At 45.6% G+C, this 24,401-nt stretch overlaps 1 long non-coding RNA gene across 1 annotated transcript; it reads right to left on the bottom strand.

Annotated features, from left to right (window-relative positions):
- Nucleotides 1-12,975: 12,975 nt before the first annotated feature.
- LOC108350993 (uncharacterized) lies at nt 12,976-21,544 on the bottom strand. Its single transcript, XR_015620287.1, has 3 exons — nt 21,379-21,544; nt 21,110-21,173; nt 12,976-13,545 (listed from the first exon to the last, which is right to left on the bottom strand). It is a non-coding gene; the product is annotated as an uncharacterized LOC108350993 (long non-coding RNA).
- Nucleotides 21,545-24,401: the final 2,857 nt, after the last annotated feature.

Here is a 24,401-nt window from a genome sequence, read left to right as displayed (position 1 = left end):
ATGAGAGAGTGTGAGGGACTGAAACTCGGTGCCCAGCATTCCCCCAGAAGAGTGACCACCCCGGGGCAGCTGCAGTCTTTTCCTGTTAACTGTCACCTGAAATAACCAGTTGTCGAAATAGCCTCGGATGTCGTTTGGGGACTGCCTAGCACATTCGTGCTTCATAACGAGATACAAATGACTTTACAGCTGTAGTGACAGGGTCCTCAGAAGAAATCATTTCTTTTCTTATCATTTCAAGTCACTTAATGTAATTGCCCTAAGACAGGTAGGGGGAGTTGACAATTGGTCGCCCAAGGTCTAGGACAAGTCCCCAGGTTACTTATTAGAATTCATTGTAGTTCTGACCTAATTTATGGCTCTTCTGTAAGGCAGACGGGCAACTATCTACTGCATCCCAGGACAGTCTATAAGGGAAAGGTAACTAGTATACTTATGACGTCTCCCCAGAATTCTCTACCTTCATAATGTTGCCTTGACTCTGAAGTGGCCTCTTGCAAACTCAGGTGCTAATTTGCATTGCTGATGCTGGTCTCATCTGGCTTTTCCACCAAATCCAACAGTTGGTTAAAACTGCTACGGTTCTAATATTTGTGCCTCCAAAATTCATGTCGAAACTTAATTCCAATGCAATAAATAGTACTAAGGGGTAGACTTTTGGTGATCATCAATGAAGTCTTCCACTTCCAGAATTAGTTTCCTTACAAAGGGCTTGAGAGAGGGAGTTCACATCTCCATCCCTTCCCGCCCCTCGACTATGATCATGACTGACTAAAGGAGACCATTTAAGGAGACTCAGGTCCCACTCGATACCAACTCTTGCTCCTTGATTTGGAACTCTCAGACTCTAGAAGTATACAAATAAATTCCTAGTATTCCTAAATTACAAAGCCTAAGCCATTTTGTCCCTGCAGTCTATGGACTTTGTCATTTGTGCATTTCTCCAACTTTCCCCCAACCCTTCTCTTCTCCTGGTGCAACAAATAAGGCTTAAAGTCTTCCTTGTGTTTCCGGAGAGGGCAAATTTCTGTGTACTCAATGTTTGAGAGTCGCTCCATCTTCTGAGCTCATTTCAGATACTGATCTTGTTTTACCATCGTCCTTAGTCTTTGGCCATGAATCCTGTTTTCTCCCTCCAGGGGGCTGAAACACCAGGGAAGCGGGAGTCCGAAGCTTCTGCATTGCGTCTGTACCATCTGCAGGCAAACCCTGCGATGACTGTGTCTAACGACTGCCCCATCCTCAGTCTTAATTTTGACTCTTGTTACCTCTAACCAACTGGCCCTCCTGACTGTGTGTCCAGGCTCCCCTGGTCCACTTACCATCAGTCCATAATGGCAGATAGTCAGTCACTCACAGAGGACAGATCTCACCATTCTGTTTTAAAGTATCAGACGCTACCCCCAACCCAGATGCATTGGCCTTCAAGACTCCTCGCTCTTGCCTGTGGCCCATGTAAGTCCCCATACGTTGAGACCTTTAGGCCATCACCTCATCAACTCTTAGTATGACCTATCATGTTTGTGCTGGTGGGTATTCATCTGCAATTGCAAGACCAGTTAAGGCCTTCTCTCAAAGATCTTTGCTAAAGAACCCCAACCCCGCTGATTTTCTCATGCTTTGTGTCCCTTCTTCCTAGGGCTGGATTATCTAGATTATACCCTCACCAAGTCTCAATCTTTGTCCATTCCTTCTGCCAATACATTTTCGGTGCTCACTATCAGGTATTGGACCCACATCCTGTGGTGAGAACCTGACTCTTAGTCACAACCCTGCTATGCCCCACCTGTGCCAAGAGTTACACCCCATGGCTCAAGCATCTGCTTTCAAACTCCATAAATAGAGAACTGGCTTTGGCCAGATAGGCAGAACTCTTAGCCGTTGGAAGCTGCCCAGAGCCCTGATCCTTGACCATTTCTGAAGATGCCATTTTAGGCTGGACAGAAGGGAATTGTGTGCCCCCTTCCTCAAGCAGTATCTAAGGACTGAATGGAGAACCTCATAGACACTGATCCCATTGTGGGCTAAAGAAAAGAAGTAAATAAAGAAGATGGAGTCAAGGAGGAAGAGGAAGGCTCAGGTGAGGACAACGTACCAACAGCCAGGACCATTAGAGTGAGGCTGGGAGGGAAAGGTCGGGACAACGACTGTGCCCCATTTCCCTTTTAGACAAGAGGCCAGACTTAACTGTGGTCAGTTAGGCCTGTGGAGAAGGAAACCTTGGACATGGGCCTGCAGCTTAGACCTCACTCCTGGTGGGTGATGAAAATGAGGTGGTTATTTGTTTTATGGAAATGGCCTCCATGAGGTTCCAAACACCAAGCAGCAGTCTGCAAGGCACGAGGCAGGCTTTCCTCTGGGTGTGAGAGGATTTCCTTGGTTTGGTGGGATGCGTTTGTTTTCTAAAGGAGCCTGTTTATTTTCTCTTCCTTTAATGTTATGATTTTTTTTTCAGACTCACGAGGAGGAGGATACATAATGTACGGCCGAGTCTGCAATCTCCTATTTTGTCAGCTGCTTGTGTTGATTAGCAGTTCAGTACAGAGCCTGTGAAGAAGCAGCTATGTTCAAAGGATCTTGTTATGTTTTTAAAAGGCTGATCTTGGCAGAAAAGATGTAGCATATAGGCAGGCTGCCTTGATATGTTCCTTTTCTTTAGAAAGGGAGGGAACTGAGAGAAGCATTCAGTGTTTTCTGGAACCTATGTGATCCTTAGCACACATTTAGCTAAGTCCCAAATAATGAACAAAGTTCAGGTGAAGTGAAAGGGGGCTGGGGTAGATGGTGGGACCCACTAGCTGTCTCCTCCTGCAGCTCTGACTGACAGGCTCTCTGTGAGGCATCAGCCTAACTAGGGGAGAGGGAAGAGGAGGGCATGAAGCAAGTGAAGTCTCAGAGCTCCAGGAATTCCACGCCCAGTGATTCCCCAAACTCAGTCAAGATGCCATTCTAGCAAGATCCTATTCAACTGCCAGGAACCCATTGCTTTAAAGACCAGGGATCACTCAAGGGTCCCCAGAGAGATGTCAGCAGTGCCCACCTGCTCCCCACCGAACCACCCATCTTCTCCCCCAAGACAGCTGCTTCCTGGCAGCCTCCACCCTCTTGACTCTTACCCTAAAGGAGGCTGAGAAACGGCTCGTGTATGTGAACATCAGGCTAGCCAAAGTCGCTGACTTTATGCAAAGCAGGCAAATGCAGTCAAAACACTTACAGCAATCAATTCGAGTTGTTGGGTAAAGTTTTTTCCATGTCCCATACATTATTGAACAGTTAATTTCGTCTTTGTGCCTGCAAGACATTCCAGCTCTCAGATGACAGCTTTATCCATTAAGGAGCAAGCGGTGACAGCCTTACAGTGAGAGTCTTGCCAGCCCAGCCTGCCGGGAGGTGTGCCTGCTTCACCACCAAGAAATCCTGGGACATATCAACATCTTAATCAATATGCGAGAGTCAATTACTGGGGAAGTGAGGGCTTAAGCAGGAGCTGATTATGAGGTTCACATGCAAGTGGGGCTTGATCAATAACACAGCAGAATCACACAGGTGCTATCACAGCATTGCCCCCTCAACAACATCCAGACCCCGCACCCCAAGCAAGAAGGCCCACATGCCCTCTTTCAGTATCTTTTTCAAACCCGCCAGCCACTGACTCTACTGGAGCCTGCTTGGTTCATTTCCTTGATAAGTGTATGGGGAATGGAGAAAGCATGGTTTGGGGAACAATCAAAGGCAAATTTATTGTTGGATACACAAGCTGAGCCTTCTGATATACTATCTGGAATCAAGACTTCCTCCCCATGCACATTTAACTGAACAAGTCCTCCCAATCTGTCTATGTGAGAAGGGACCTTGTAAAGAACGCTCATCTCTGTCTGTTGTGTTATCTTTTCCTTGGAGATACAACTGCCTGTCAAGTTACCCCCAGATGGTCACCTAGGACAGACCAAAGCACGATTGTATCAAAGACAAACTTGGTGAGATCAAGGAGTCTATTGAGCTTTCTTACAGTGCATAGTTGAGGGTCATAGGAGCATGGATGACCCGCCATACAGCTGCATCACTACCAAGTCACCTCCCATCATGGATGGCAATCTCATGGAGTTTACTTTCAATTAATTAACTTTTGCTTCTTCTAGATGCTAATTTCTCCCCAAATCGATTGAAACTGAGGAAGGATGTAATAGCTAAGCTTCTGGACAGGACTGTCCTGACAATTGCTGGGGAACATCAGTAGCTCCATTGCCTTTGCAATAGACTTGGCTACCACAGTATTGTTCTTCTTCAGTTGCCATGGCCACTCGAAGTTGAGGATGACATCATGCTATGTCCAGAAGAAGGGTCACCATATGCCAAATGTCTTGACTCCTTTCCTCCTCTACTGCATCTTCAACTTCCTAACTGGCATCTGGTCTTTAAAGTATCTCCTACTTGATTGGCTGTCAACAAGTTGGATTGTGTCACAGGTGTTCTCAAAGACCTTCAGTGTCATCCTGGGTAGCAAAATCCAAACTACACCTTGTGTTTGCAAGGCTTCCCAAGATGTGGCCCCATGAATCTCATGATATTATATGAACCTTCTTCCTTAAGCATTAGCATGCTTTTTATAACTTCATAATGGCCTTCCCTTCCTTTGTTACTTAGAGTCCCTGAAGTTGTCTCTAATTCCCTAGGTAAGAGCTGATGATACCACAAAGTATTGGGTTGAGGTTTGTGTCTGTTTTCAAGATAAATGTCTACATAATTGTTTTCATCGTGATATTATCTGCTCCATGACAACAGACCTTGGAAGGCTATTCATAAGGGAATTGCTGCATGTCTGGCTTCTCTCCTTATAACTGAAGATATTGTCATCATGGTAACTCAGGTGGTCCCCTTGTCCTCCAGCTCTGTGATATCACTTTACTTTGGCTCTGTTTGAATCTGCTAACAGAAATCATGCCCTATAGGAAATCTTCATTTACGTAAATACTTTAGTATACAGGTAAATCAGTCTAGTGTTCTGACCCTCAACTGGCAGTGTCTAGGTGCAGCCCATATAGCAGTTCGAGGAGGGCTGGGTAAAGTCCAGGTCAGGGAGTCTGCAGTCCTCATATCCCTTTGGAGTGTCAGAGCTACTGGGACAAGCAGAATTCAGTTCAGTTGGGAGCAAGTGCTGAATGGTGGAGGAGTGGGGAAAGAGGGAAGGCCTTCTTCGGGAGTCTTAGTGTTAGATATCATTTAGGGGAAGATCTTCCTCATGGTGATCTTTAATGAAGCAGTTACCTGAGATGATCTTAGCTTTCTTTACTGGGGGTAGACATGAATACATACACTTTATTCAAGGTAAACCAGAGATTGTATAACTTCAGGGAAGGATATGAGACTGTTCGGGAAGAAAAAGTTATTAGCTAAAGGCAAAGGCTATTTAGATGCGTGAGGAGGCATTCCAGGTGCTGTGTTACATGATTGACTGCCTGTGGTCACCATAGTTGAGTGTCGTGGTTACATGCTCCACAGCAGGCATAGAGGCAGGGAACAGCTTTACTACTAGCTCAAATCTCTGAGATTCCCAGGGTCTGAGCTTGCTCCACCTCACTAGTCTTTATGCCCATCTGGTGGCATGACTCATGTGTCCTACAGTAGACATCACTGGAGATTTGGAGAGGGGCTTCTTTGTACTCTGTCTGGATAGTTCTCATCTCATTTCTGAGCGCTCACCCTGGGAAGCCAGAAGTCTCTCTCCACTGCTGCCCCAAGCAGCCTCAACTTGGAGAACACTCTTTGGGTTATTGCTTCAAGTTACCTTCTGCCTTGCCTGTTCCACAGCTTCCCAACCACTCTTAAGATGACTAAGGATAGAAGGGAGCTACATTACTGTCAGCTGTCTACACTATCTTCCTACTCATTTATTTCTTTGGGTGCTTGATATTCTTTAGGACACATATTAAAGAAGTGGTAAAAAGCCACCGCAGGAATAGGAAATAGACTGAAACAAAAAAGACAACCCTTCTCTTTTTTCTTTGAGTGAGAAGAATTGCCAGGGGACTTTCTGGGCCAGAGTTGGAATTCAACATTTGGAAGTTCTTAGTTGGAAGTCCTATAGGGCATGGATAGCCTACACCAGTTTGATAGAGGGAGTGCTTCTAGTGCAGTAGGGATTCTGATAAGATGGCTATTGATGGCTTAGAAAGTCAGAGGCAGGTCTAGGAAGAGAGAGGAGACCATGCTGGTTCATGATGACTCTGGATAACTGTCATGTAGTCAAGGTAAGAAGTAAGAAAGGAGATCAGGACTTGAAAGCCAACAAGGACTCAGAGCGTGGCTTTGATACCTGTGCCCAGAAAGCCCAAAGAATCTGTACAATAAGAATTACTATTTTCTCTAATTCACTGACAAGGATATCTGGACAGTTAATATTTGGGAAGAGTCAAGTTCTAGGCTGGAGGGAATTGCCTCTGGGTCTGAGGACTGCTGCCTCAGGTATGTGGAAGCTGACAAAAAGTGCAGGCTGAATGTACCAGAGAAGATACATCAAGACACAGAGGCAGCTCACTTCTGAAAAGGCTCTTTTATGAATAACATCTAATTCAATGTTATCTTCTCTTCACCCCTATGATACATGTGTCATCTATACCATTTCATAAGTATGGAAACTGCAAGCAGATCAGTGATCTCACCTTACTGGCAAGTTGGAGCTACCATTCTGACTGGGCTTTGAAGGGTATGTGCTGAGTGGAATAACATCACTTGCCTTCTGTGATTAATGTTCAGGCCCTGGTCTGAGGTAAGTCTACATTGTTGGGGTGGTTATATCTGAACATGACATTTGATAGAAAGTGCAAAACTGATCTGTGTCTCATCTACTGGCTGCAAGCTCTTGGAGAATGAAGAAAAAGTACCCATGAAAAGAGTAACTCCATCATCACCACTATTTATGGGATTGTTATATGCCAGGGTCTATGCTAAAAGTTTATGTGAATTCTATAATTCCTTCTAATCACCCAAAAGCCTCCATTCTGTAGACAGGAAATGAACTCAGAGAAATTAAATTAGACCAAGTTCACACACTAATCAGTGGAGAATTCAAATTCAAGTCTTCCTTAGTTCTAGATCTCCTTAAACTTTTGACCTGCAGTAAAGATCTGAGTATTTAAAAGAAAAGGTATGGTAAGGCAATTTCTCTTTCAGAAGATGCAAACTGATAGACATGAGACAATTTTAATTAGTATCATAGATGGGATTATCTCTACATAATTTTTCCCAGGAGTGTAATATTATTTAGACTCCTTTCGAACAAGTATTTGTTAGGCTCTGCTGTGACTATTGCAGTGGTAGACAAGACGCTCCTGACCATCTCCAAGCATACCGTCACCAGACAGTCAGGTAGTTAGGGTATTCCCAAGAAAAATACCAAGAGCCATGGGGTCTCAAGGGACATTAATCTAGTTTGTGGGTGATGTCTGAGCAGGCTCATTGTCATGAGGAAGACATGTAGAAACTCTGTTCTTGATGTCAGAAGTCCTCCCTGTATCCTTAACTTTGACATAGAAATGCCTTTCTGTAACAACTCTGGAGTGTGACAGAAAAAGAGATCTGATGCCCACATGAAACAGTGAGAGACGCAGGCTGGTAAGTTTAAAAGTTTAAGAGACATTTCTTAGGCCTTAACGTCAGAGTGGAGAGTTTATGGCGTGGGCTACAGGAAAGAACAGATGACGTTGGAAAAGATGCCCATCCCCCACAGCTCAACGCTCTGAGAACCTCCTCAGGCTGTTCATTTACCATCACATCTGACCTTATCTTTGGTCTATAAAGTGAGACCGATAACCATTACATCTACTTCATGAAATTTGGATGAGTACTCCATTGCCTGTGAATTCGAATGGAGAAAATCACGCAGCACACGTATCAAGAGTTTTGTTAACAGAAGTATTAGGATTAGTGCAAGGGAACTGTTGTTGACACTGAGGAAGAGCGGCTTGAAAACGGCTGCAGTGCCTCACATGCGGGTGATGGAGAAAGGGTTTGTTAGGAGGTACATTGAATCTGTAAACATCATGTTTACATTAGCTCACACGCAGGAGCTGGGCAATGAGACTGACGTCCTAAAACCAGGCCAGCATGGAGCATAGAGAACTCATGTCTGAGACTATGAGACTAGATAAGAGAATCTAGAAACGGAATAAGACAAAAGGACAGAGAATAAGATGCTGTGTGGGCATCTGGACCAGAACAAATGAGCAAGACAACTCTACTGCAATAGGATGCTGTGACTCTCAGGTTGCCTTAACCACTCACGTGACACCCTAACGGCCTGGACTAAGGGAAGACTGATATGTGGGCTAAATTGTACACGTTACTCGCATGAAATGTGGGAAGTTCCTGTGATGATTCACTGAAAGTCCTTACACCAGTTATTTTCCATTCCTGCTGTGATATCCCTGTATACCTCAGGTTATGATATAAATATTGTATGAAGTACAGAGGGTTGATACAGTATTGATCTCAACAATAACAGGAAACTTAGTTTTTGTAAAGGTAAAGAATGTGTTTCCTACTTGTGAAATGATTAAACTCTAGACAGGACAAAGGATGAGATTGTCACACTGCAATATGCTATGCAGTGCCTTCTAGGGTCATAAAATACTTAATTTTTTGTAGAATTTTCCATAAGCTTTATCTTCCAAGTCTAAAATTGGTCAAGGACTGAGGATAGAACCCCAAACATATGAGATGTTCAATACGTGTGCCGTGTCCCCTATATGACAATGGTCAAAGTGTGGCCTGTAGATATGGTGGGGTGAGTCATCTGAGGTATTTCCAGGTTAGGTTAAACTCCATGAACAGGCTAGGAGAGAAAAGAAATTCACATGAAAACAAGACTCACAAAGAGATTTAGAAAGAACACTGGAAAAATCTTCATGTTGGATTAAAGTTCTAGGAGGAAAGGACTGAGAATATGACCATGGCTCATTAATGGAGCATAGACATTACTAACACAGACCCCTTCTCTGTGTAGACACTACTAACGGAGATCCTTTCTCTATGTAGAGAAGATGGAACCTTTCCCATGTTAAGTTCTGGCAGCATCATCTGAAAGACTGACTGCCCTCATGCTCCCTGTAGTCCATAGTTGCTCTTCTTGGGAACAAGAAAACAGTAAAAGACTATGGAATGAAAGGTCCTATTTGCTGACCATCTGACCACAGAGGTACGGTTCTATCTGTTCACCATCCCTGTGGCTCAGTAGTTGGGACAGCTTTTGGGAAGCAAGGCTTCCGGTACCAAAGACCATTTCTAGCTCAAAGCCTGTGTCCCGAGCTTGACAGCCTTCATTTTTATCCAAAGGGGGTGGGTAACATAGGAGGAAAAAAATTGGCCCCGTAAAGGGATCCTGAAAGAATGACATATTTGTCTATGAAGTATAAATACGAACAGCCATGGAGATATGGCCCTGTGGTGTGAGGCTTTCGCTCTGGCAATATTCATCTTTTGCCAGGAAACCCTAGATTTAGTACCTGAGGGACTGGAGTTTCAAATACCTTATACTTTTTTTTTAATACTCTGCCAAGAATTTAAATTGGTAAAAGCTGGGGACTGACAAAACTTGATCCCCAAGAGCTTTTCTGGCACTGCTTTATCAGAGAATACGGTGCCGTTATTTTTATTATAATTATTATTTTTTTCTTTGGTGGGGTGAGAGCTCATTTATAACCCAGTGACTTCTACTCCCAGTTTTTTTTTCTTTAAAAAAAAATTCCCAATGCTTACATAAATAGAGGCTTTGCCTCTTGCGATGGTGTTAGAGGCTGTCATTGGATTTACATGCAAGAGGTTTTCAAGTCCTTTCATGTTTTTAGATCAAATCAGGCAGACTTGAAAGGAGGGAACTAATTTTAGGATGCCTACTGCCACCAGCAGCTTCTCACGCACCGCATGCAGCCCTTCCACACCTCGGTCCTCACCGTGCCCTGACCTCAGGGACTGACACTCAGGGGGACCTCCTGCCTTAGTCGGCAATGGAGCTGGGAGAGCAGAAGCAGAGAGGAAGGAAGAAGAAATCCATGTTTGCACTCTGCCAGCATTTCTTAGCCATGGAACTTTAAACAAGTTACTGTCTTGAAACATAATCTACAAACTGACCATTGGATTTGCCTCTGAGCGTCGCTAGGAGAACGAAGTTAAAACAGATGAGGTAAAACTGCCTGATATCATGAGTTCTTCGAGTGACCATCTGGTCTCCACACAAGGATGAGGGGAAAGAAAGGAAGGGACACCAAGGAACAGCTCTGTGGGGTGCCTCCCACCGGTAGGGCCTTGGCATGGATGGTTCTAGCTGAGGAAGCAACAGCCACCGCAGGGGCCCATAAAACAAGAAGGTGCCGTTTACTGCCCAGCATCTTTGTGCTCCTCATTGCTCCCCACAGCCATACTCCCCACTCTCTTCAGACCCTGGTTGGATTTTACCCGCAAGCAATTGCCAGGGTCAGCTTACCACTCCCTGCCTAGGGCAGCAGCCGCCGCAGCAGCCGCCGCCAGCGTGCTCTCCCACAGACCTGGCATGTCCGAGCTGGCTGGAAATGACTTGAGTTTTATTATACAATTAGATCAAGTCTCTTAGGTGTAGTAGCCCTCCTCGTACTTAGAAGAATAGATTAGCCATTAGGACTTTGTATATTTTTCCCAGTAATTGACACCACATCCCATTTTCCTCACCAAGGGGAAAAGAACCACATAAAACAATCATGATTTGGGGGGCAGAAGGCGCGAGGGGGGGGCAGGCTGGGGCATTCACCTTGCAACCGTCTTTCTGCCCCCATCTGATCTACTTCCTTCGTCCAGCTTTGAATATCTCCAGAAAACAGGCAGAACAAGCTTTGTTTTGTTTGTTGTTGTTTTTCCATTCCAGAGCCCCTCAGGCTCAGAATCCCTAAGCACTTTGCTAAGAATAACCCAGGCATCATTTGCCACCGACAGACAGCAGCCACTTCTGGGTCAGAGCCTGACCGTTCATAAAGACCCAGTGAAAGCGGCTCCATTTCCCCCTCCTCATTCCTCTCTTCCTTCCTCCCCTCCCTCCCTGCTCTCTTCCCTCCACATGTTTAGCTTCCAGGCTGTTCCAAGACAGGTCCATTAGTCACCCTTTCTGGAAACTTCACCTTTGCTGGTCGGGGAAAGGGGTGTGGACTTGAGACCCTTTGGTTTCCTGAGCTAAGAAACGGGGGTGGAGGGATGGATCCAAACCTCTGGTTTATTTGTGTCCACCTCTTTCTTCATCTACTACAAGTTTAGATTTGCCGAGAACAGGAAGAAGCCCATCACAGTGAGCAATTCCAATAGGGAAGAGGGCAGTCACCTAGGTAAGCTTTGCCTGTTCTTGGCATGGCCTGTGTTTACAAGGGGCCTCCATCTTGCCTTCCAGCCAAAAGCAGACACCTCAAGCCAGGCAGGCTGCACTCGCACAAGCAAAGTAAACAGATGTTGTCAGATGTCTGGTCAAGCATTTGTTTCCTTTGGTCATGTCCTCACAGTCTAAGCTCAGATTTGAGCTGCAAGGCTGGGTGGCTAAAGCAGACTGTTTTTATGTTTTGCCCACTGCCTCAAAATATCTGGGAGCCAAAGACCCTTCCCAACTGCGACAGTCTCTGTGCCAAGGATCCACGGCCTTAAGCGCTTCTCTAACCAGATCAGCGCGTGCAGGCTCCCAGTGCAGACACAGGCTGTTCGCAGAGGGAAGTGGCTGCTGCCACCATCCCTCTCTTTCTTCCTGGATGGACCATAGGACAGCACGGGCGGCAGCAGCGGAATCAGTGGAGGCGAAGTGCGGTACATTCTTCAGCTCCGGTCGATGGGTCCAAAGGGACGCCTTGCTGACACGTCCAGGCCGACTCCGTGGAGAGAAGCTGAAATGCCCATTTTCCAATGAGATCAATAAACCCACTCAGACGCTTTCCGCTCAGCACAGCTTTCCTGGGGTACCCTCTGGCCTCGTCTGTCTGTGTGGGCAGTCATAACAGGAGGTGACTTCATGTGTCTCCCAGGCCTCACGTGCACCCAGAGTTTGTGCTCCCAGAGACAAAAGCAACACTTTATTGAGTCCCCAAAGACCAAGAAAAAGGATGAGAAGGCAAATGACTTTTCTTTGGCTGGGGATGACTTGTGAAATGTCTGTCGTTCCCAGCATGGCTTAAACTAAAAAATCTACTGTTTTGAACAAAGCGTGGGTCTCTCGCCACACTGCTCTGTCCCCACCTCCCAGCATTCTGCTAGAATCTAACAGCTCCTACCTACGCCCGCCCTTTGACGCTGAAAGCGCAGAATAACACTGGTTCCATCTCAAACTCTGCGTTTGAAAGCATGCAGGTGTGATCATTTTCCCACTTGATGTGCATATTTTTTTATTTAAAAAATAATAGGGGGGTTGGGGATTTGGCTCAGTGGTAGAGCGCTTGCCTAGGAAGCCCAAGGTCCTGGGTTCGGTCCCCAGCCCCGAAAAAAAAAAAAGAAAAAAAAATAGTTTTTAATTCATTTTTTTTAAAACTTCCTATCATTGCTTTCCCTCTTGCTGTCTCCCCGTTATTAGCCAGGGGCCAGGTTTAGCTGGGCTTTCCCAAAGAGGTACCAGGCAAGTCCCTGAGGGCAACACATCATGGTGGCTTTCCCCTCCCTCCTTCTCCCTGTTGCCAGAGGGAACCCAGCTGGGCCCCTCAGTCTGCACAAGCCCCTAATTTAAGTTTAATAGCACGGCAATTTTACTGCTTTTGGCCAGGGTGTTTTGAGAAAGGTTAAAATATGTGAAAAATACACACTAAGAAAATCTGTTTAGAAAACAATTCCAGTCTAAGTGGCGAATGCTTTCAGCTTCTGCCCCCTTCCAGGAAGGCAGCTAACAGCAACCGCACAATTTAGCTCCATTTTGGGGGGTTGGGGGGTTTCCATTTCCTTCCTATGGGATTTTTTTTATTAGCTTTTTAAAAAAAAACAACAAAAACTGTTTTTCTTTCCTTATGCTGGTTTACTGCCTTGTATCTATCTACCCCCAAGGAGTTTAAAAAACCTCAAGTAAGTATTATTAGATTTTTTTTCCTTCGTGTATTTTCTGACTCTTCTGGTGTGAGAGTGTGTGGTCAAAGTCTGTGTGTCTGTGTGTTGGTGGGGTGGAGGGAAGTGTGCCAGAACCATGACGTCCACGGAGGCAAGAGAAGAGCTGCTAAGCCTTCCAAGTGTATGCGAAGAAGCGAATGGCCTGTGTCGTTGTAGGGAAAGCCTTACTGGCGAAAAGTTGCTCTGCTTCCTAAGCTTTGTGGGGTATCTGCTGTATGAGTAGGAGGATGATGGGATTGAATGGATCCTCAGACACCACCGTTGACCTCCATGGGCATCAAGATTGCAGCTCTCCACTGCCCGTTCCATTAGGTCTCACAAGCGCACCGTGAAGAGGAAAAAGCCATCCATTGAAGAGTACCTTGCCTCTGACACACTCAGACTCACAGGCTTCTAACCCAGCGGCACTGCTTGTCCACTGGAAACAATCTCGAATGTGAGAAGGTGTGCATCATCTCCCTAGAAAGACAAACATATTAATGGAGCATCATGAGCAAATGCTTCACGCTGTTGGAAAGAGGTAATAGTTGGAGAGCCATTGACTCAAGCATCAGAGTAGTTAGTTGTTCTTCCTCTGGGGAAGGAGCCAGGTGCAAGCTGAGCTTGCTCAGGAAGAACAAAGTGATTTCTCAAGTTGCTATTCCTCTTCCCTCCTCTAACTCTGCACAGAGTCCCGAGGCAGGCATCACTAGTAGATACGCGTGGACCACGGAGCCCTCAACTCCCCATTCTAGGCACCTCCTAACAGCACTCTTGCTGCCTTGGTCTTCAGTGCAGCAGGCTGTGGCAAACACTCTGCATCCTCCGTGCTGTTTATCACACCTGTCACCAACTCCACCTCCATCTATTTTATGTAACTGACGTATACCAGCTCCTCTTCGTTTGCACTAAGATCTGGCCCTTTTGTGAGAGCAGCATCTGTAAAACAGTGGGTTCAGTTTAGCAACAATACGATTTGAACACTGGTTTTAGGAAAGTGCACGAGATGATATGGAGTGTGTGCGTGTCTAGGAGTCCCTCAAGGTCATGTTGGCAGGTTTGCGAAACTCACTGTGTGGTGGGCATGGCAGCAAAACATAGATGGGGAGATTGAAGAGTCTTGACTGGACCCCTGGCGGATGCTGTGCCAGCTTTGTGCCCTTGGGTAAATGACGTGCAAGCTTTTTGAATTCCATAAAACAAAGCTAGCAAGACTTTCTCTGCAGCACCATTTTTAATTATTGTGATTAATTCTTCGAAACGTTGCAGAATACACTTTGGCCATACTTACTCTTATTCCTCTTCCCTCCTCCCTGCCCACCTCACTTTGTATCTTGTAAAACAATACAAATACAAATACAAACAAAACCACTAAAGCCAATTTGTGCTGCCTAAATACTCCTAGGTGTAGGCCATCTGATGGAATGCGGTTGACCCCATACTTGAATACCTTCTTCTCCCAGCAGCTTTAGTTGCTAGTAGTGGGCTAGGGGAGGGACCTCATGACCCCCTCCCACCTCCGTACTGGGATATTATATGACTTAATTCTGCACAGGTCTCGTGCATGACGTCACAAGACAGTTACAGTGGAGTAACCCACCACCTCTGGCTCTTACAATCTTCTCAGCCCCTTTCTCAATGATCCCTGAGCCTTGGGAGGAAAGGGTTTGATGTGGACATCTCATTTAGGGCTGGGCACTCCCCAGTGTTGTATTCTCTGTACATTGACCAGTACCCCTTAGCCACCATCCACTGGGAAAAAATACAGTACTCTCCTGAGGGTGAGAGTTCATATACTATAAGGATATAGACAAAGCACACTGCAGCCTTTGGTGCATCATAGATGCTTAATAAATGCCCACTCATGGGGATCTCTGTATGTGGATAAATTGGGGCTGGTATCACCATTTGTAAGTCTGTCTGAAAGTCCCTTCCCTTCCCTCTGCGCCCCAGCTGGACCCTGTCTGTCCTGATGCCTGTAAACATTGCTGAGAAATTGCAAACGATGTTCTTCGGGGGCAAAGTTTTACCTCTACTAGCCAAAGAGAGCCTTCCAGAACTTCTCTTCCACTGTTTCTCAGAGAACAGTGTTATTGTTGGGGAATTGTGCTCATAATTAGGGAACTTGATCATTTTGGTGATACTATTTCCCCAGGGGCTCAGTACACTTGACCTGCACGAATGGGTTTACTCTCTGCTGTGACTTCTCAGGTTTTTCTTCTTGTAGGGATGGGGTAAATTAAGTATACCTATGAGTAGAGTCTCCAAGTTAGGGCCACACAGTACTCTGCCCTCCCCAGCAGACTGCCTGGGAGGCTCGATCTCGGTTTCTCCCCAGACAGACTAACACACTTATTTCATCAGTTGATTTTGTTGATTCTAAGCCACACAAGGCACTAGAAAAGCTGTATTTTGTGGTCATCCCAGTTTGCCTATGAAAAGCAGATGACACAGTTGTATGGCACTGACTCCTCGAGCACGGGTTAGTCTGAGAGCAGCCGTCTGTGTTTATTTACTTTAAGGGAGAAAGTGGTGAACGGATCTGCAAGCTGGGTGCATCGTGAAGACTTCAGGCGCTGTTCCCGAAGCTTCTTCCTTCCTGTGATTTGCTCAGGACAGAGAAAGGGAGACACACATCCTGTACTGTAGATGGCTTGCTCCCTACACCATATGTGTGCTCTCTCTCTCGCTCTCGCTCTCTCTCTTACTTGCTGCTTTTTTCCCCTCTTTGGGTCCAGACCAGTTGTCCTCAGGATGGGAGAGAATGATTGGGACCTCACTGACAGCCCTGGGGACAGATCTGGGCCCTAAGCAGATGGTTTCTGCCAGGGGAGGGGAGGGAAATTCCTGATACAAAAACAAGATAACTGAAGGAGAAAGGCAAGAGCCAAAATCATGCCCGGAATGTAGGGAATTCACAGGGATGAGAAAGAAGATGCAGACAATGCACAGAACAGGGAGTGGGCCGGCCCCCATCTCTACCTCTGCTTTATTCTTTCTGAACAAGGAAGCTTCTCTTCCGAGTGGACGGTGGCAAGCCCTCAGGCAATTCTGGCCACCTCATTTCTGACTGACCATGAACTTACGGGATCACGCTGCCCGTGTGTGAGAACGTGTGCATGCTGTGCAATTAAAAAGGAAGTCAGAAGACAGAACAGATCAATGCCTACCGATTCATAATAAGTTCCTCTCTATATATTTATTTATTTTCCTTTTAGCCACTAAAGGAGCAACAGCAAACTTGCAGCGAGCAGTTGTTGCCAGAGGGTGAATCATGGCTATATTGATTTGATTATGTAAAAGCTCAGAGGAACCTCAAGCCAGATACAGAAATATCTCATAGCCCCGAACCCTACGGGACACACACTAGTAAAAAAGCAATCTTTATATTGTTCCTGATAAAAGCATCATTAGTTTCCTCATAGTGAAACCATTTCTCTACTGATACAGTATATGGTTTTCTTTTTCTCTAGAATCCACTCAGACATAATTAACACTCAGTTACTAGACTTGAGGCTCCCAGGAGTGCGCTGCTCAAGTCAGGGAGGGGTTAGGAGTTAGAGATGGTCAGAAAGAAAGGCTGAGACAGGGTAGGAAAAAAAGGGAGACAGAAAGGGGCTGAGAAGAGATGAGGGAGGAGAAAGAGGGAGGTCGAGGCAGTGGGCGGGGGCGGGGGGGTGCTAGTATGGAATTATCCCTCTTCAGTGGTTTTGAGCATCCCCCTGTCTGGCTTGCACAGCGTTGTGAGCGCCGGCGCGGTAGCGCCCTCTGCTGGGCGTGCTCACTTTCCCAGCCTTGAAGTCCCACGGCCGACCGGGAAAGCCCCATTCTGAAGGAACACTCTTTCCACACTTCTGCTCTTTGCTCCCTTAAGAATAACGCTTCAGACATCACCTTCCAGGGAGGCATCTTGACTGGTACCTCTGCAGACAGTCAAAAGCTGACAAATGCGCTGTTTGCTACAGCTGCAGGGGCAGCAGCGGAGCTCCATCGCCTTTGAAGATCCCGGTAAAGAGCCTGGCTGAAGCATTCCTGGAAACAACTGGGTGGAGTTTGATAGAGCCAGACATTTTAAGGGTTGAGGAAATGGAAGTTGGGAGCAGCAAAGACTCCTGGTTTTGGGGCTTCATGATTCCTGCTAAGGGACATCCTGGCCACCTGTGGGGGTGGGCCTGTGGCCCAGGGAACCCGCATATCAGAGAACTCTGATGATCTCTGCCTGGGCTTCAGCCTCCAGCCTTAGTAGAATAGACATGCCCATTGTGCTCACCAGCCTGTGCATTGCAAACAAATAATGACCCTCTTTGAAAAGGGAAATCGTTGATTTAAAATTCTTAGTATGGAGGGTTTGAATGTACAGAGAAGGAAGAAACCAGGCCCCACTGGAAGCTTACCCTAGCATCCTGTTTATGTTAGAAAACCCAGGGCAAGCACACACATATACACAGTGGCCACGGAAGCATAAATAAACGAATGAACACTTTTCACACATAGATAGGGACACAACCAGAACCAAACTCCATCGTGTCTTAACACCGTCTCACAATGGTGGCAGCTTGCTCCTCAGCCCTGTCCTCAAAGGTCTTTCTCCTGTGTTCAAACAAAGCCTGTGGGGGTGGGAGCAGAGGGGAGAAATGGAAAACCCCCTCAGTGTCTGAATAGGACTTCACTGCTAACTCTGGGGGCCCAGCCTGGTGCAGCTTCCCAGACAGCAAAGTCCCTGTCCTCTCAGAGACACCTATCTGTTGAGTTCACACAAATCATAAGGGATTGTAAAAATAAGAAACCAGAGAACTTAAGGTGCACATCACAGAAGACTGGTGAGCCTGGTGGTCAACAGCATGGCTCTGAGTCATGGAGCCTGGGGTGCCTCCACTCATTTGCTAATAGTGTGCCTCTATCTCACTGTGAGCAAAGCGATGGCAGCAGTCATAGCCCTTACAGTCATAAGAAGTGGGTTGATAGTTCAGAATCCTTCAGAACAGTATTCAACACATGGCAACCACCACGTGAAGATTTCAACAAGTAAAAGTGCACAATCCAGGTTAGTGGGTAATTCTCACGAATCATCCTGAGAGCCTTTTCTATATCCCTCATGAGGTAAGAAGAAATGATGAGGTAGACACATCCTCTTGTAGTCTGAGTCTATTCCCATCCCTCATTGGCAATGGCTATTTGGATGTTAAACCCATATGATACTTGACCTTTGGAAAGTCAGCTTGGGAAGCAGGCTTCACCTGAAAAACACTTACACAATTCCCAAGACCTTATTTAGTATACATTATTTTTTTAAAGTCAGAGAGTGGCGACATTTTATTCTCGTTTGAAAGAGCAATTTGAACCTATTTATTTTTACCTCTCTTTTAAAACTTAGAATTATAAAAAATAAAAAGGTCAAACTCTTAATAAGTATTAGATTGGGTGGTGGTTTGAACAGGTTAGGCTCCCATAGATTCATGTGTTTGTTTGGCCACGGGCAGTGGGACTATTAGGAGGTGTGGCCTTGTTGGAGGAAGTGTGTCACTGCAGAGGTGAGCTTAAGGCTTCCCATGCTCAGACTCTGTCCAGGGATGACAGTCTCCTTCTGGCTGCCTTCAGATTGTGATGTAGAACTTTCAAGGTCCTCCTCCAGCACCATGTCTGCTCTCACAATGCCACATTTCCTGCCATGACAATGATCTAAACCTCTCAACCTGTAAGGCAGCCCCAGTTAAATGTTGTCCTTTATAAGAGTTGCCTTGGTCATGGTGTCTCTTCACAGCAATGAAACCCTAGCTAAGGCAGATTGCCTTTTTAAAGGAAAAAAATTCTTTTCTTAGGAGACAATCCCAAAGTGAGGTAAGTTGGGTGCAGAATGTGGCCGCTGAGCTATAAACCATCAGAAAGAGGCCAGGCTAGTGCGTGGCAGTCTGGTTGGGAAGCAGAATAACAAACTTTCCAACTTTAATATTCTAAACCATCTACTCAACATTCTAGACAGGAGTGTAGGTGAGGAAGGAGGTGGCTTCTCCTTGCTTTCTGGACACATCCACCCTGAATTTTACCACATTCAGAGACAAAACCCTGGAACCAACCAGACCTACCCTTCTTGAAGAAGCAGAACTTAGCAAGCTGACATCATATCCCAGAGTGAGCTTGGAAAAAATCTTCTTTCTCTCTGTTCATCCTTAAGTTCACACCTCCGAACTACTGTGTTCTATGCACCTGAAGAAACTTGCCTCAGTACTGAAATCTGCACTGCCTTCAAAGTCTTCACAGAAACATACAACCCAAGCAAAAACTTTATTCCAGAACCAATTGCTACCTTACTAGATTAAGTATTTAAAAACTATAACATATGTATTTCCTCCACAATGACTCTTCATTAATTAAAATATCCAGCAAACTACCACCAAACTTATTTAATCTCAACTATCTAAATAGAGATTTCCTGTGGCTCTGAGGAGGCTCCATGTGGAATGGCCCATGTTGGTCAGACATGTGCTGTGCCACTGATCAAAGTGCAAAGGATAAGTGTGGAATACTTAGCCACCAACAGGACATCGACACCACACCCTTTCCTCTAAGGTTGTAAGAACGTGAGCTCAGGGAGACCGCAGGAGGACTGAGTGAAGAGGAGTCCTCTGACAGGCCAGGGCCACTGCACTAGGGAACTCACAGCAGCTGTGGGTGCCTCCATAAGAGCAAACCAGTCAACATTTCAACATAGAAGGAGGGGGCCTCACAAATCCTATCCATAGATGACAAATTATCAACACTTGATGACTTCTGGAGGAAGGACTGACATATTTCTTTAAGAATATAGTCCTTGATAGGTCAAGCATGATTCAATGGAGACTCTAACACATATGGGAATATGGGGACAGGGGGATTGGTAGGCAGGTGAAGGTTGAGAGTTTGATCTGGATGGAGTTAGGGAGAAGATAGGAGGCTAATATGATCAAAAAACAAAATACATTGTGAAAATGTAGAATTCTCAAAATTTAATGGAAGTATTTTTTTGGGTTTTTTTTTTTTTTTTTTTTTTTTGGTTCTCTTTTTCGGAGCTGGGGACTGAACCCAGGGTCTTGCGCTTCCTAGGCAAGCGCTCTACTACTGAGCTAAATCCCCAGTCCCGGAAGTATTTTGTTTTTTAAAAGACTTATGACCTTTAATCACCAGTAAAGAGGACTGAGTTTATCTTGCTTGAGAGGGACTAGCTAGACAACCCTGAGGGACAGAAGGCTGGAGGTAGTCAATGTCACAGGCATCAGGGAAGCAAACCAGGAAGAGGGACATGAAATCCACCTTCTCTGTCACAGGGAAAGCCCCAAGTATTTCTTCCTGCTCTACCTACCACTGCCCCTCAAAGGTCAAGAATTTCCACCTGAGATGGACCTAAATCTTAATAATGGCATGAGATGTGTTAAACTCAGAGTGGAGTATTCTTGAAAGCCCATTCCCAAGACAGCTGTGTGAAAACCTATGATGCCCTGTGCTTTTCACCCACCATCTCCAGCATGCCTTTTTCATAGTGTGTTCTCTCATGCCTTTTACTCCAACAGTTTGAAAAATTCCTATTTGGGGTGATTTTCATGAATCTCACCCCCAGGCAGGCAAGAAGAGGAACTTCTTCCCTGGTCTCCCTCAGCTCTCTGTTCTTGTCTCTTCCCTCCCAGCTTCATATGTTACCATCTCTCCTTGTACGTAAAACCCTGGGGATGAGATCAGTGTACTACCTCCCAGAGTTGTAAGCTGAAAGCAGAACCTCGTGAGCGCACAGTGTGCCCTCCACCCCTCAGCCATGTTGGACACAGGTGTAATGTGCTGCCATTATCTGCCTGTCCCACCTAGGACGGTGTGCCTTTTGGAATCCCTTCCATGTGCCATCAGAGTGACCCTGCCATCTGGCTCTCAGTAGGTGTGCCCCTATAAGCACTGAGTGCCCACCAGTTTCATTAATGGAAAGCTGTTGGAGTCTCCACAATTCTTGAACAACATTGCAATCACTCAATGATGCATTGGCCGCGAGGGTGGCTTTTAAATACTTAAAAATGTATGTTACCTTCTACTTCCAGAAGTAGACCGGATTGCAGTCCTAAGTGTCAGCAGGCCTGGTGACTGGGTTTCTAGTTAGTGAAAGGAGCAGAAGAAATGACAGCAGGGGTTTTCTGTAGTAGTAGGATGCGAATGATGCTATGGTTTCTTCTTTGTAGTCTCTAGTACTCCTTCCCTGATCACCAGAGAAATCTGCTACCATGAAAACCATCTACAGGAGACCCATGACCAAGAACTAACACTTCCCTCAAACAGCCTTCAAAGGATTAGACTCACCTCCAAATGCTAGGTGATCAAGTTCTGCCTGCTACCCACCACACCATGAGATGAATTGATCTCTGAGACCCTGAACCCAAGCCACCAGCTAAGTTTCTCCTGAATTCATACCCACTAAAATGGAGATACTTGATGCTTACTACTTTAAACTGCTATGTTTAGGGGGGGTTGTTATGACAGATGATGACTACATCTGCATTCTATCTTAGGTCAGAATCCTATGTAACAGTGGCATGAACAGAACAAGAAAAGGAACTGAGCAGAGAACAGACGGTGGACAACTTCCTGTAAATCTTGGTATTTATAGGGACAGGGTAGCTCCTGCCATCTCTCGGTAGGCTGGGCTACCTTCTCCCTCCTGGAGCTCCAGTCACAGAGATGGCTTGGTCTTCTGGACAGGTAGAATGGGCATTGTCTGGTATTCCCTATGTTGACCTAAAGTAGTTTGTGACCTTCTCAGCGCATAGGTCAGGAGAGGCTGCTCAACACAAGGGTCTACTCACATTTGGACTCTGCATCCAGACCTTGGGAAACTCATAGACTGTCTGAAAACCTTGACTTTAACTCATGAAGGGACCAGAGTGCACATCTACGTCTGGTGTTGCTTTTAGGGATGAAACAAAACAACAGATGAAGAATTTCCCAGGCTACAGATCTGTGTGACCGTAGATGCATCAGGGTTCTGTTTTGTTTTGTTTTGCCTACAGCTCAAACAGATGCCCCACATTTCAGACGTGCACAGTAACCTCTCACTGCCACAGAGAGTGTTATTTGTAAAAGTCTATAAAGATCAGAAAAGAATTCCTGCAGATGTGTAGTTAGAACAAAAACTTTTAACTTATGAAGTTTTAGACAGCAATGGAAAAGGAATTTCAAAGAAGGAAGCCAGTCCTTCAGGTGGGTCAGAGATGAGGTCAGTTCTTCGCTTTTATTGACAAGGGAAAGACAAGTAGAGGGAGTGGCTTAACGCTAAGACCTCCCTCTTGTTGCCCACTTGAGGTAGGAAGATCCCATCTTTTCTGATGCTCCATGAATGAACTTCCAGTTTCTTGATTTTATCCGCACTTCATTTTTCTCCCACCTGCTACCCACCTCCCCATCTACATGATTCTGCTTTGTGAGGCAAAACCTGGAAATACTGAAATGTGGCTTGAGAATCACAGCAACCAGGAAGCTGAGACAAGTTGAAGTTAAAGTCATTTCTTAACTCAACTTCCTTCTAGGAAACACAGCTTACTTACCCTTTCTGTCAGAGGCGGGCGGGAAGAGAGGGGAGAGAGAAGAGAGACAGGAGAGAGATAGGAAAGAGACAGGAGAGAGACAGGAGAGAGACAAGGAGAGAGGAAAGAGAGACAAGAGAGAGCAGAGAGATGGGGAGGAGGAGATGGGAGAGAGGGAAAGAGGGGAAAGAGGGAGTATAGAGATAGAGGAGAGAGTGAGGGGGATTTAGATAGACCCATTTGACCTTTCCCATCTGTCAAAGCTTTGATCTCCCAGTGTCCCAAGCCCGTTGAAGTGTATGCATATTTCCTTTGCATAGAAGTATATGGTTATTTCTTTTATACATGAACAATGACTCATCTCTGGGGTTCTGCTTCTAGATTCTGTGGATTCCTACTCAAGTCAATGATGAGTCTCGTCTAAAATGTCTAACAACCCAGATCTTTCAGCTGTCTGCATCTCCCTCTTCATTTAGGATCGTTCCTGCTTTATGGCTAATGACTGGTAGTAATTATTTTTAGGACACAGTCAAGATGAAACCAAGTAGGGACAGCCTCAGTTTCCAGGCTTCTAGATCATAAACAGAGAAAGCCTTACACAAATAAAACCCCTAGGCCCTGTGAAGGCAGAGGTTCTAGGACGAGTGTATCATGTAGCGCTGGACCCTAAGTGAACAGTTCAGAAGCATCTAGTGTTCATGGGCATTGGTTCTCATTCTCAAGATATGACAGGCCAGGAAGAACCTCTCTCCTGCTTTCCACGACATGGAAATCCTTTGGATTTCTGAGAAGAGATTAACATTGTGTTTGTGTGTGTATAGATGGGGCATCTCTTGTGAATCTATATACATGGTCATCACAGGGACTGAGAGACAGGATAATTAGATTATTGGAGTTCCCCCTTCCTCTCTCTTCTCCTCTTCCTCTTTTTTCCTCTCAATCAGTGACTTCCACTTAGTCTGAGTGCCACATCTCTCCTCTATTTCCCTATATCTTCTGCTCCTTCAAGCTCTCTACCAATGGCTTCCGTTCACCCCCAAACCACACTTCCCCCTATCTTCTGGTATCTTCTACTTCTTCATCTAACTCAGACTTGGTTTCCTTTTCTGGCCCTGTTTGCCTGGCATCTCCTCACTTCAGTTCTTGATGATAACCCATTCTCCTTTCTTAGCTCATGGAGATTCAGATTTTATGGGTCACATCATACTGTGTGCCTTGGCATCCTTGGATCAGTGAACATCCTGGGTCCAGTTAGTGAGACTGAGACAAACATGATATTTTATAAAATGCCGTGTAAGGCTATCTGAAACAAGAGTGGGAGGCAAAGAAACTTCTCCAAGAAGAAGGATATACACAGGTCAGGTAGTCTCAGTGCTGCTTAAACGTAACCAAGGCATCTTAGAGTTACTGTTCCTGTGATCAAAGCAACTTGAAGAGAAAAGGGTTTGTTTGGCTTACACTTCCACAACCCACTTCATCATCAAAGGAAGACAGGAGAGAAACTCAAGCAGGGTAGGGATGTGGAGGCAGAAGCCCTGAGGCTATGCTGCTTACTGAATTACTTCTCATTGCTTTCCCTGCTTGCTTCCTCTTAAAACCCAGGACTATCAGCCCAGAAGTAGCCCCACCCACAATGGATTGGGTCCTCCTATAGTAATCACCGATTATGAAAACAGGCTTGCCTACAGTCCAGTCTTATAGAGGCATTTTCTTAACTGACACTCCCTCCTCTCTGATGACTCTAGCTTGTGTCAAGTTGACATAAAGCTAGCCACCACACAAGGTGAAGCAGACCTTTAAGTT

This window comes from Rattus norvegicus, chromosome 5 (assembly GCF_021556685.1).
Source record: "Rattus norvegicus strain SHRSP/BbbUtx chromosome 5, alternate assembly SHRSP_T2T, whole genome shotgun sequence".
Classification (NCBI taxonomy): Eukaryota; Metazoa; Chordata; class Mammalia; order Rodentia; family Muridae; genus Rattus; species Rattus norvegicus.
This window is presented reverse-complemented; position numbering and strand designations above follow the sequence as displayed.